Here is a 12785-nt window from a genome sequence, read left to right on the forward strand (position 1 = left end):
TAGCGTTCTGACAAGTGTGGCAAGTATCTATAGCCATTGTGACAAAAACAAAAGGGAGAAAGTGTGCACTATACCGGGAGCATCGCTAAAAGCTTACAGCACCTGGTATTCTTAGGTAGTCTCCCATTCAAGTACTAACCAGGCCAGACCCAGTTTACCTTCGGAGATCAGACGAGATCGGGCGTGCTCCGGGTAGCATGGCCGTATGCCGAGGGGGAATCTTTAAAATTCGATTTTTAAATGTGGCAAGCTGGTTGACAGGACTTTTCTGCAACGTGTGTGATACAATAATCACTGCTCTTTTTCTCAGCCTATCTAACTCTTTGGACTTTTGCCCCACTGTTAGCACTGAAGTGTCTTGAGGCACATGGGTCACTGTTTGCGACACTGCAAATCTTGCTATAAATTTCAGACCGAGTCAAAACTAAACAAACATGTTTTGGGTGGAGACCAGTGGTTTGTTTGGACGAGCATAATGTGGCGTATTGACAAGTGCGGCAAGTATCTGTAGCCATTGTGACCAGATGTAAAAACTGTGCAAACGAACACACAAACAGTTCAAGAAACATAGCAGCAGAAACTGTCATTGGCATGATTGGCATACATTTTTAGCAGCTCGTATCTTAAAACAGTGTTTTTCAACCTTTTTTGAGCCAAGGCACATTTTTTCATTAAAAAAATTCTGAGTCACACCACCAGAAGAAAACATAAACAAAATAAACTCAACAGCCGATATTGACAGTAAAATTTCGGTGTTGCTTAAACCGTAACCAAGCATGCATCACTATACGTAGCTCTGGTCTCAAAGTAGGTGTAGTGAAGTGAATTATATTTATATAGCGCTTTTTTTCTCTAGTTACTCAAAGCGCTTTACATAGTGAAACCCAATATCTAAATTACATTTAAACCAGTGTGGGTGGCACTGGGAGCAGGTGGGTAAAGTTTCTTGCCCAAGGACACAACGGCAGTGACTAGTATGGCGGAAGCAGGCATCGAGCCTGCAGTCCTCAAGTTGCTGGCACGGCCACTCTACCAACCGAGATATACTGCCCTGTGTACTGTCACAGTGCCTCCCGCTGTCGTCTGCATATTGTGATCACGACAACAAACCATGTTCCCGACATCTACAAAGCAATCGGCTACCTGCTGCCACCTACTGATATGGAAGAGTATAACGTGGTTACTCTGCCGAGCTCTAGGGCAGTGGATCTCAACCTTTTTTCAGTGATGTACCCCCTGTGAACATTTTTTTAATTCAAGTACCCCCTAATCAGAGCAAAGCATTTTTGGTTGAAAAAAAGAGACAAAGAAGTAAAATACAGCACTATGTCATCAGTTTCTGATTTATTAAATTGTATAACAGTGCAAAATATTGCTCATTTGTAGTGGTCTTTCTTGAACTATTTGGAAAAAAAAGATATAAAATAACTATAAACTTGTTGAAAATAAAGAAGTGATTCAATTATAAATAAAGATTTCTACACATAGAAGCAATCCTCCACTTAAAGTGCCCTCTTTGGGGATTGTAATATAGATCCATCTGGATTCATGAACTTAATTTTAAAGATTTCTTTAAAAAAAAGAAATCTTTAACATCAATATTTATGGAACATGTCCACAAAAAAATCTAGCTGTCAACACTGAATATTGCATTGTTGTATTTCTTTTCACAGTTTATGAACTTACATTCATATTTTGTTGCAGTATTATTCAATTAATATATGTATAAATGATTTTTGAATTTTTGCTATTTTTAGAATATTTTTGAAAAATCTCATGTACTCCTTGGCATACCTTCAAGTACCCCCATTTGAGAACCACTGCTCTAGACAGCACAGACACTTAACAATGGCACATTATTTGCGGATTATAATTACTGGTTCAAAAAAAAAAAGGGCTTCACGGTGGCAGAGGGGTTAGTGCGTCTGCCTCACAATACGAAGGTCCTGCAGTCCTAGGTTCAATCCCGGGCTCGGAATATTTCTGTCCTCCCTGTGAATGCGTGGGTTCCCTCTGGGTACTCCGACTTCCTCCCACTTTCAAAGACATGCACCTGGGGATAGGTTGATTGGCAACACTAAATTGGCCCTAGTGTGTGAATGTGTGTGTGAATGTTGTCTGTCTATCTGTGTTGGCCCTGCGATGAGGTGGCGGCTTGTCCAGGGTGTACCCCGCCTTCTGCCCGATTGTAGCTGAGATAGGCACCAGCTCCCCCCGTGACCCCAAAAGGGAATAAGCGGTAGAAAATGGATGGTTTGCAAAAAAAAATTTAACCCAATTAGGTCAAATGACATAATCTCCCACGGCACACCAGACTGTTTCTCACGCGGCACAGTGGTTGAAAAACACTGTCTTAAAATACCAGAGACAATGTCTTCCTTAAAATATATGTGGTTCAAAGATAATATTTTTTTACAAATTAAAAGTTTACGAAATTAGTGCCCCTTAAAATAGATGATGCATTTAAAAACCTGAGTAAAAACTAGGCTAATGATTATTATGCAATGTGATGATAAGCAGTTCAGCATCCTTACAGCTTGAAGAATGTAACTGTTGATTAGTCTTGTGGTCCTGCATTTTACGCCACTGTACCGTTTCCCTGATGGAAGTAGTTCAAAATAATTGTGGAGTAGATGTGATGAGCCCTTGACAATACTCAGGGCCCTACTCCTGCAACAGTTGTGGAAGAGATCTTGGTTGGAGGGAAGTGGGGTTCCAATGACCTTCTCAGCTCCCCTGACTATCCTCTGAAGAGCTTTTGTATCTGACACACTGCAGCAGGAGTACCAAGTACAGATGCAGTATGTCACAATGCTCTCCACCAAGCGTCTGTAAAAGGTCCTTAGGATGTCTATTTTAGCCTCCTCAAAAAGTACAGTTTCTGCTGGGCACGTTTTGGGATCTTAAAAGTGATGCAATTCCATTTGAAGTCTTGTGTGATCTGCACTCCAAGGAACTTGATGCTCTCCACAGTGCGGCAGCTGATGCTGAGAGATGCAGGCATGGGCCATGACTTTCAGAAATCCACAATCATCTCTTTCATTCTTTTCAACATTTAGCACCAGGTTGTTCTCTTTGCACCAGCCCTCCAGGTTTTTGGCTTTGTTTATTTATATACAGTGGGGCAAAAAAGTATTCAGTCAGCCACCGATTGTGCAAGTTCTCCCACTTAAAATGATAACAGAGGTCTGTAATTTTCATCATAGGTACACTTCAACTGTAAGAGACAGAATATGAAAAAAAAAATCCAGGAATTCACATTGTAGGAATTTTAAAGAATTTATTTGTAAATTATGGTGGAAAATAAGTATTTGGTCAACCATTCAAAGCTCTGACTGATGGAAGGAGGTTTTGGCTCAAAATTTCACAATACATGGCCCCATTCATTCTTTCCTTAACTTGGATCAATCGTCCTGTCGCCTTAGCAGGAAAACAGCTCCAAAGCAGGATGTTTCCACCCCCATGCTTCACAGTAGGTATGGTGTTCTTGGGATGCAACTCAGTATTCTTCTTCCTCCAAACACGAGGAGTTGAGTTTATACCAAAAAGTTCTATTTTGGTTTCATCTGACCACATGACATTCTCCCAATTCTCTGCTGTATCATCCATGTATCCATTTTGATATAAACTCAACTCAGCGTATCGTGAGATTTTGAGCCAAAACCTCCTTCCATCAGTGAGAGCTTTGAATGGTTGACTAAATACTTATTTTCCACCATAATTTACAAATAAATTCTTTGAAATTCCTACAGTGTGAATTCCTGGATTTTTTTTTCATTCTGTCTCTCATAGTTGAAGTGTACCTATGATTAAAATTACAGACCTCTGTCATCATTTTAAGTGGGAGAACTTGCACAATCGGTGGCTGACTAAATACTTTTTTGCCCCACTGTAAATTCTTAATTTTTACAAATCATCCTGCACTCGGGATCTTTCTGTGTGGAGTTTGCATGTCCTCCCCGTGACTGCAAAGGGTTCCCTCCGGGTACTCCGGCTTCCTTCCACATCCAAAGACATGCACCTGGGGATAGGTTGATTGACAACACTAAATTGGCCCTAGTGTGTTAATGTGAGTGTGAATGTTGTCTGTCTATCTGCGATGAGGTGGCGACTTGTCCAGGGTGTACCCCGCCTTTCGCTCGATTGTAGCCGAGATAGGCTCCAGGGCCCCCGCAACCCTGAAGGGAATAAGGGGTAGACATTGGATGGATGGAGTCCAATCATCATAGTGTCATTCGCAAATTTGATGATCTAGTTCCCCTCATACCATGTGTTAGCAGCATAAACAGCAGTGGACTTATTACACAGCCTTGAGGGGATCCAGTGCTCAGCGTGAGGGGGTTGGATATGTTTTTCCCAATACCAACAGACTGTGGTCTCTCTGTCAGGAATTTCAAAATCCAAAGACATGTGTTGGTGTTCAGGCCAAGTAAGAGACGTTTATTCATAAGTCTTCGAGGCGTGATGGTGTTAAATGCTTAGCTGAAATCAATGTATAGGATTCTGGCATATGTGTTGCTGTTTTCCAGGTGAGTAATGACTGAGTGCAAGGTGGTGGATATTGCGTTCTCTGTGAAGCAGTTGTGATAATAAGCAAAGTGGAATGGGTCAAGTATTGCAAGGATGCTAGCTCTGACAAGCAGTTCAAAACACTTCTTCTCAATGGCCTAGTGGTTAGAGCGTCCACCCTGATATCGGGAGTTTGTGAGTTCTAGCCGAGCCATACACAATATTATAAAAATGGGACCCATTACCTCTCTGCTTGGCACTCAGCATCAAGGGTTGGAATTGGGGGTTAAATCACCAAAGATGATTACCAAGCGTGGCACCGCTGCTGCCCACTGCTCCCCTCACCTCCCAGGAGTGAACAAGTGAATGGGTCAAATGCAGAGAATAACTTCACCACACCTTGTGTGTGTGACAATCATTGATACTCTAAGAAGAGGAATTATTAGCTGATTTTTTTTCAACTGCACTTTTTGCCTATTGTTCACAATCATTATGAAAACCATGACGACGGATGGATGTTTTTAATGCATTCTTAATATGTAATACATGTAAATAAATGTCCGCTTACAGCAGAGCCAACGAAAGCTCCACTATTTCGCTCATAAAATCCAATAACAATTCAAAAACCAACAAAAATACTACATTTGTATTTCTTAATTCGAATATTAACCAAGTATAAGGGATATTATTATTATAAGCACTAACACACACAAACTATTTATATCGGCGCCATGATCATTACCGTGTGTGCCTATCTTTACATCGAGTGGTCTGCTGCTTTTTCGCTTCCTTGCTCCCTGTAAGTTTATTCTAGATCATAAATCATGCCTCTCACCTGGACAGATGAAGTCTGAGGAGGTATTTGAACAAGTTGGTACACTTTGACAGCCATTTAGGACTCTGAAATGGCTAGGATGACACCCACACCCTCCCAAACCTTTTTTTCGTAAGGATTGTGAGACATTCTTCGACTACATGGGAATATATGAGAGGGACAAGTGGTAGAAAATGGATAGATGGATGAATATCCCAGCAGTCAGCATCTTAATGACAGCAGACCTTGCAAAGTAAGTGATGCTTTATTATTTTTGTTGGCTCTCATGAAGTCTGCAATGAGTAATAATCAGTGATGAGGGGGAAAAAAATCAAATGTCGTTATGCGTTTCTGAAATTAATGCGCCGCAAATGCTTAAAAAGTTTAAAATACGTAAATGTTAAATGTTATTGTAATTGTACCCGATATTACACTACATATACAGTATACTTACATAATGTATTAAAACCTTAATGGAGGTGTTTGGATGTTTTTTTTAAGGGCTGGTCCAGACCACCGTGACATATTCCCTTGATACAATTATTTTTCAATTTCAATTCAATTCACTGTTTTTTATTTGGTCATCAGTTCATGTAAACTGTACACTTCAAGTGCGTAGCAGATAAATAAATACAAGTATTGGTTTACATTTCCTGACCAAAAATGTATAAATGCTTATTATGCTTACCCATTTCACATTCACATTGTACATGTCAAATAGAGAAAAGAAAACAACAACAAAAACAAGAAATTGATCTTGAGATAAAGAAACACATGAAAGGACTCTAGAGCAGGGGTGCCCACGCTTTTTCTGCAGGCGAGCTACTTTTCAATTGACCAAATCGAGGGGATCTACCTCATTCATATATATAATTTATATTCATTTATTTATGAAAGAGACGTAACAAGTTAAATGTGTTTAATGATTATACTAGCATGTATAACACATATGGATGTCTTTCTTTCATGAAGACAAGAATATAAGTTGGTGCATATTACCTGATTCTGATGACTTGCATTGATTGGAATCAGACAGTATATGAAAACGCCCACATTTTCGAATGGAGGAGAAAAAAAGTCCTCCTTTCTGTACAATACCACACGAAAGTGGTTGGTTTTTGGCATCTTATTTATCCAGCTTCCATACACTTTACAAGAAAAACATTGGCGGCAAATTCCGTAGCTTGCTTGATTGACATTCACGGCACCCGAAGGTCTTGTGAGATGACGTTGATTGCTGTGAGATCATAGTTATGAAAAAATTACCGAGAGGAAGGCGAGAAACACTTTTTATTTCAACGGAAAGCTGGCGTGCACAAGCACTTGTGTACGCCAGCTTTCCGAGATTCTTTATTTTGTTAGCGCAGGCAGCATGAAGCAGGGCTTTTATTGTGAAGATAGGAAATGTGAAGTCGGTCTTTAGGCTTTTGACGGCAGGTATGGCGCGAAAGTCTGTTGAAATGAAAAGTGTTTCTCGCCTTCCTCTTGGTCATTTTTTCTTAATATTGATCTCGCAGCAGCCAGCGTCATCTCACGAGACCCTCAATCAAGTGACATCTTGGTGAAGATTGATGATCGCTAATTTTTAGGTCTATTTTTTTAAAAGCCTGGCTGGTGATCGACTGACACACGCCTCACGGTCGACCGGTAGCTCGCGAACGATGTAATGGGTACCCCTGCTCTAGAGTCTCTGTCAAAATCATAAAACTTGATCACATTCATTGTTAAGCATGTAACTGCATGCATTTACAATATATACACATGTATATACAAATCTACACATATCACATTCAATTGTTCAAATGCACAATTGTGCATACATTTTTTTTCCTTTTTCCTTCCCCTTCCTCTTTCCCCCTCTTTCCTTCCTTTCCTTTTCATCCCTTTCTTCCCACATCATGATCCATAATATAGTAAATTAAAGAAGTCATGTGTATAAAGAAGTTAGTAATGTATAGGTATATAAACATGATACTATCACAGTCCACATCTATTGATCGTACTTATTTCTACTCACAGCACATCTCTGTACTTATTTATGGTCTTATTTTTTAAACATTTTTTTAAACACATGGATTGTGTTTCCTTTTTGAAGCATTTCCACAGGTTTGCGATTGGCCCTGGATAACCTCCGGGAAGAAGTGGTGAACTACCAATTGCTTGGCAGTGAAGATCTTCCTCAGGAAGCAAAGATTGACCGGTTTTGGGCCATGCTAGGGAGAGATGGAAGATTCCAGACTCTAGCGCATTTGATGAAATCACTTTTGTGCGTGCCACACAGCAATGCATCATCAGAGAGGGTGTTCAGCGTAAATAAATACACACTGAAATTCAAGTATTTCTCTTATTTATATATATATGATAAAATAAAATAAAAAATAGAAATAAATAAAAATATATATATAGCTAGAATTCACTGAAATGTATATATATATATATGTATATATATATATATGTATATATATATGTATATATATATATATATATATATATATATATACATATATATATATATATATATATATATATATATATATATACAAACATTGTTTCCATATGAGTTTGGAAATTGCGTTAGATGTAAATGTAAATGGAATACAATGATTTGCAAATCCTTTTCAACCCATATTCAATTGAGTGCACTACAGAGACAATATATTTGATGTTCAAACTCATAAACTTATTTTTTTTTTTGCAAAAATTAATTAACTTGGAATTTCTTGGCTGCAACACATGCCAAAGTAGTTGGGAAAGGGCATGTTCACCACTGTGTTACATAACGTTTTCTTTTAACACTCAATATACGTTTGGGAACCGAGGAAACTAATTGTTGAAGCTTTGAAAGTGGAATTCTTTCCCATTCTTGATTTATGGAGAGCTTCAGTTGTTCAACAGTCCGGGGTCTCCACTGTCGGATTTTACACTTCATAATGCGGCACACATTTTCGACGGGAGACAGGTCTGGACTGCAGGTGGGCCAGGAAAGTACCCGCACTCTTTTTTTACGAAGCCACGCTGTTGTAACAGATAGATAGATAGATAGATAGATGGATAGTACTTTATTGATTCCTTCAGGAGAGTTCCTTCAGGAAAATTAAAATTCCAGCAGCAGTGTACAGAGTTGATATCAATTAAAAAAAAAAAGTAAAAAGTAAATAATGGGGGTTTAAAAGGAAACAAAATAGAGAAATATTACAAAAATAATAAAAACAATGGGAATGACAATATAACAGTAAAATAAGAATATAACAAGACAAAGTAGGCAGTAGTGACCATGTTATGAAAACGCATTGCACTGTTAATGTTTTGCATCCCCTGTCATCCTAATACCCCCCGTCCCCCGTCCCAGAGAGGAGTTGTACAGTCTAATGGCGTGTGGGACAAAGGAGTTCTTGAGTCTATTAGTCCTGCACTTGGGATGAAGCAGTCTAAAACTAAACAGGCTCCTCTGGCTACTGATAACGCTATGCAGAGGGTGACTGGCATCATCCAGGATGCTCACTAGTTTGTCCACAGTCCTCTTCTCTGCCACCATCACCAGTGAGTCCAGTTTCATTCCGATTGTAGAACCGGCCCGCCTGATCAGTTTCTCAAGTCTGGAGCTGTCCTTCTTAGATGTACTGCCCCCCAAGCACACTACCATGTAGAACAGAACACTGGCAACCACAGACTGGTAGTACATCCACAGGAGTTTTTTGCAGATGTTGAAGGAGTGCAGTCTCCTGAGGAAGTACAGCCTGCTCTGTCCTTTCTTGTACTGGTGGTCCGTGTTAACAGTCCAGTCCAGCTTATTGTCCACCCAAACCCCGAGGTACTTGAATGAGTCCACGGTCTGTACCTCAACTCCCTCGATCACAAAAGGTTGTGACCGTGGACTCGACCTCCCAAAGTCAATGACCAGTTCCTTGGTCTTTGACGGATTGAGCTGCAAGACGTTCGTGTGGCACCAGACAACAAAGTCCCTCACCAGGTTCCGAAACTCCTCCTCTCTGCCGTCCCTGATGTACCCGACGATGGCTGTGTCATCCGCGTACTTCTGGATGTGACACAGCTCTGAGTTGTAGCAGAAGTCAGCGGTGTACAGGGTGAAGAGAAGAGGGGCCAGCACCGTTCCCTGCGGTGCTCCGGTGCTGCTGATCACAGTGTCAGACGTGATGTCTTTCAGTCTGACGTACTGTGGCCTGTCGGTGAGGTAGTTCGAAATCCAGGCAACCAGGCAGGGGTCAACTTGCATTTTGTAGAGCTTGTCCTGAAGGAGGCGGGGCTGGATGGTATTAAAGGCACTCGAGAAGTCCAGGAACAGGATCCTCACAGTGCCATTTCCCTTATCCAGGTGTGAGTGGGCTCGATGCAGCAGGTAAAGGATAGCATCCTCCACACCAACGCCTTCCTGGTACGCAAACTGCAGGCTGTCCTGGGCATGTTGCACCTGTGGTCTGAGGAGGCTGAGAAATAGCCGCTCCAATGTCTTCATTAGATGAGAGGTGAGCGCCACTGGTCTGTAGTCGTTCAGCTCACTGGGGCAGTTTTTTTTGGGAACTGGAACGATGCATGATGTCTTCCAGCTGCAGGCTAAGGTTGAAGATCCTTTGAAGTGGTTCACCCAGTTCTGCAGCACAGGTCTTCAGGAGTCGGGGGCACAGCTTGTCTGGGCCTGCTGCTTTCCTTGGCTGTAGCTTCCTCAGTTGACCTCTGACCTGGTCCGCAGAGATGACTAAAGTCTGCGTAGAGGTGGTGGAGGGGGGTGCTGCCATGGCTGGGGGGGAGGTGCGTTGAAGGGAGCAGAAGAGGGGTTGGCTGTGATGGGAAGTGAGGGACGGAGAGGACACGGGCTGGTTAAACCGGTTAAAGAAGTTATTCATCTCATTGGCCCTCACTATTGTCCCCACAACAGCTCTGGTCTTTGTCTTGTGGCCTGTGATGGTTTTCACACCTTCCCAGACCTCCCTCATGTTGTTCTGCTGCAGCTTCTGCTCCAGCTTCTTCCTGTAGCTGTCCTTAGCCTCCCTCACGCGTCGTTTCACCTCACGCTGTGCTGCTCTCATTGCCTCCCTGTCTCCACTCCTGAAGGCAGCTTTCTTCTTGTTGAGGACAGCTTTAACTTCTTGTGTTACCCAGGGTTTGTTATTAGGATAGCACCGAACAGTCTTAGCAGGGCAGATCACGTCCACGCAGAAGTTGAGGTAATCTGTGAGACAGTGAGTCAGTGAGTAACATGTGCTGAATGTGGCTTGGCATTGTCTTGCTGAAATAAGCAGGGACGTCCATGAAAAAGACGGCGCTTGGATGGCAGCATATGTTGTTCCAAAACCTGTATGTACCCTTCAGCATTAATGGTGCCTTCACAGATGTGTAAGTTACCCATCCCTTGGGCACTAATGCACCCCCATACCATCACAGATGCTGGCTTTTGAACTTTGCGTCGATAACAGTCTGGATGGTTCACATCCCTTTTGGTCCGGATGACACGATGTCGAATATTTACAAAACCAATTTTGAATATGTGGACTGGTCAGACCACAGAACACTTTTCCACTTTGCATCAGTCCATCTTAGATGATCTCGGACCCAGATAAGCCGGCGGCGTTTCTGGATGTTGTTGATAAATGGCTTTTGCTTTGCATAGTAGAACTTTAACTTGCACTTACAGATGTAGCGACAAACTGTATTTAGTGACAGTGGTTTTCTGAAGTGTTCCTGAGCCCATGTGGTGATATCCTTTAGACATTGATGTCGGTTTTTAATACAGAGCCGTCCGTCTGAGGGATCGAAGGTCACGGTCATTCAATGTTGGTTTCCGGCCATGCCGCTTACGTGGAGTGATTTCTCCAGATTCTCTGAACCTTTCGATGATATAATGGAGCGTAGATGTTGAAATCCCTAAATTTCTTGCATTTGCACTTTAAGAAACATTGTTCTTAAACTGTTTGACTGTTTGCTCACGCAGTTGTGGACAAAGGGGTGTACCTCACCTCATTCTTTCTTGTGAAAGACTGAGCATTATTTGGGAAGCTCTTTTTATACCCAATCATGGCACCCAGCTGTTCCCAATTAGCCTGCAAACCTGTGAGATGTTCTCAATAAGTGTTTGATGAGCATTCTTCAACTTTATTAGTATTTATTGCAACCTTTCCCAACTTCTTTGTCACGTGTTGCTGGCATCAAATTCTAAAGGTAATGATGATTTGCAAAAAAAAAATGTTTTTCAGTTTGAACATCAAATATGTTGTCTTTGTAGCATACTCAACTGAATATGGGTTGAAAATGATTTGCAAATCATTGTACTCCGCGACGAGCCGGAGGATCATCTCCTGCTTGTCCGCTTCCGTGAGGAATATTTCTTCCACATAATTTGCGAGGAAGCCCTTTTGCTGGGATCCTTCTGTCAGGCTTGACATACACAACAATAGGTAAGAAAAGTTGGTTTTACATCAAATAGGGGCCAGCACATATACAGGGTACGTTGACAAGCACATCTAGTACACAGATTCAGCAAAATCGCCTCATTTCTCACAGCTGTGTGTGTGCGTGCAGCTTGAGTTTTATTCTTGACAAATAAAACTGTGTGGTAAATGATTATATTTGCATCCTCTCCTCCAAGTATTGTGGAATGAGGACAGACAAGCTCAATTCCGCTCACTGACGAGACGCAATCTCTTGTGTACAAGTTTAGTAGCTCAGGTTTGCGTGTGCAATCAAATTAGTGCGTGTTTTAGTACACATAAACCTTTACTAGATCATGCACTATGTGATTTTTTTCAATTATGTTTTTAGTTTGTTTTTCATTTTTAGCACTTGGCACTCTTGATAAGTGATTGTTTTTGTTTGAACCTGTATCACTCAGCGTCTAAGACTTATAGATTATCATCCGTATATTCAAGCTCAAAAATATGAGGTTTTGAATCTACATTCATCCCAAAGTCGTTGTTTTTTTCCAATGAGGGATTCCATGATTGGTATTTTGTTGATGTAAATAGCCAAAGTGTCAGGCTTTACCCTGACAGTTTGTTTGTGTTTTAGTTTTTTCCTCTGCATTTGTCTTGGTTTTCTCTGTATGTGTAACCGGCTGATCCGTCGGCGGTCTCGTCTTGTCCCCCCTCCTGTAACGTGTGTCTGCTCTTAGCGGGACTGTGCCGAAAATGTAATTTCAGTTCTGATGTGTCTTGTACATGTTGGAACGGACAAATAAAAATGATTCTGATATTTCCTGTCAGCGCCCTTATTTTGTCTGTTTCCTGTTTTTTTCCCTGTGCGCGGTTTTCCCTCAGCTGCGACTGATTGGCACCTGGCCACACCTGATGTCAATCAGCCCGATCCTATTTGAACCTGTTTTGTCCAGTCGAGTGCTGGATTATTGTCTTGGCGATGTCGCTCTTGTCATGTCGTTGCTGTGTCTTGTATTTGCAGCGTAGCGGTGAGCTATATCCGTTAAATGTTTGTAGCTAACAGTTCTTTGTTACCT

At 41.5% G+C, this 12785-nt stretch overlaps 1 pseudogene; it reads right to left on the bottom strand.

The window, feature by feature from the left end:
- Window positions 1–90: 90 nt before the first annotated feature.
- Window positions 91–209, bottom strand: LOC133567194 (5S ribosomal RNA; annotated as a pseudogene).
- Window positions 210–12785: the final 12576 nt, after the last annotated feature.

This window comes from Nerophis ophidion, linkage group LG13 (assembly GCF_033978795.1).
Source record: "Nerophis ophidion isolate RoL-2023_Sa linkage group LG13, RoL_Noph_v1.0, whole genome shotgun sequence".
In the NCBI taxonomy this organism is placed as follows: Eukaryota; Metazoa; Chordata; class Actinopteri; order Syngnathiformes; family Syngnathidae; genus Nerophis; species Nerophis ophidion.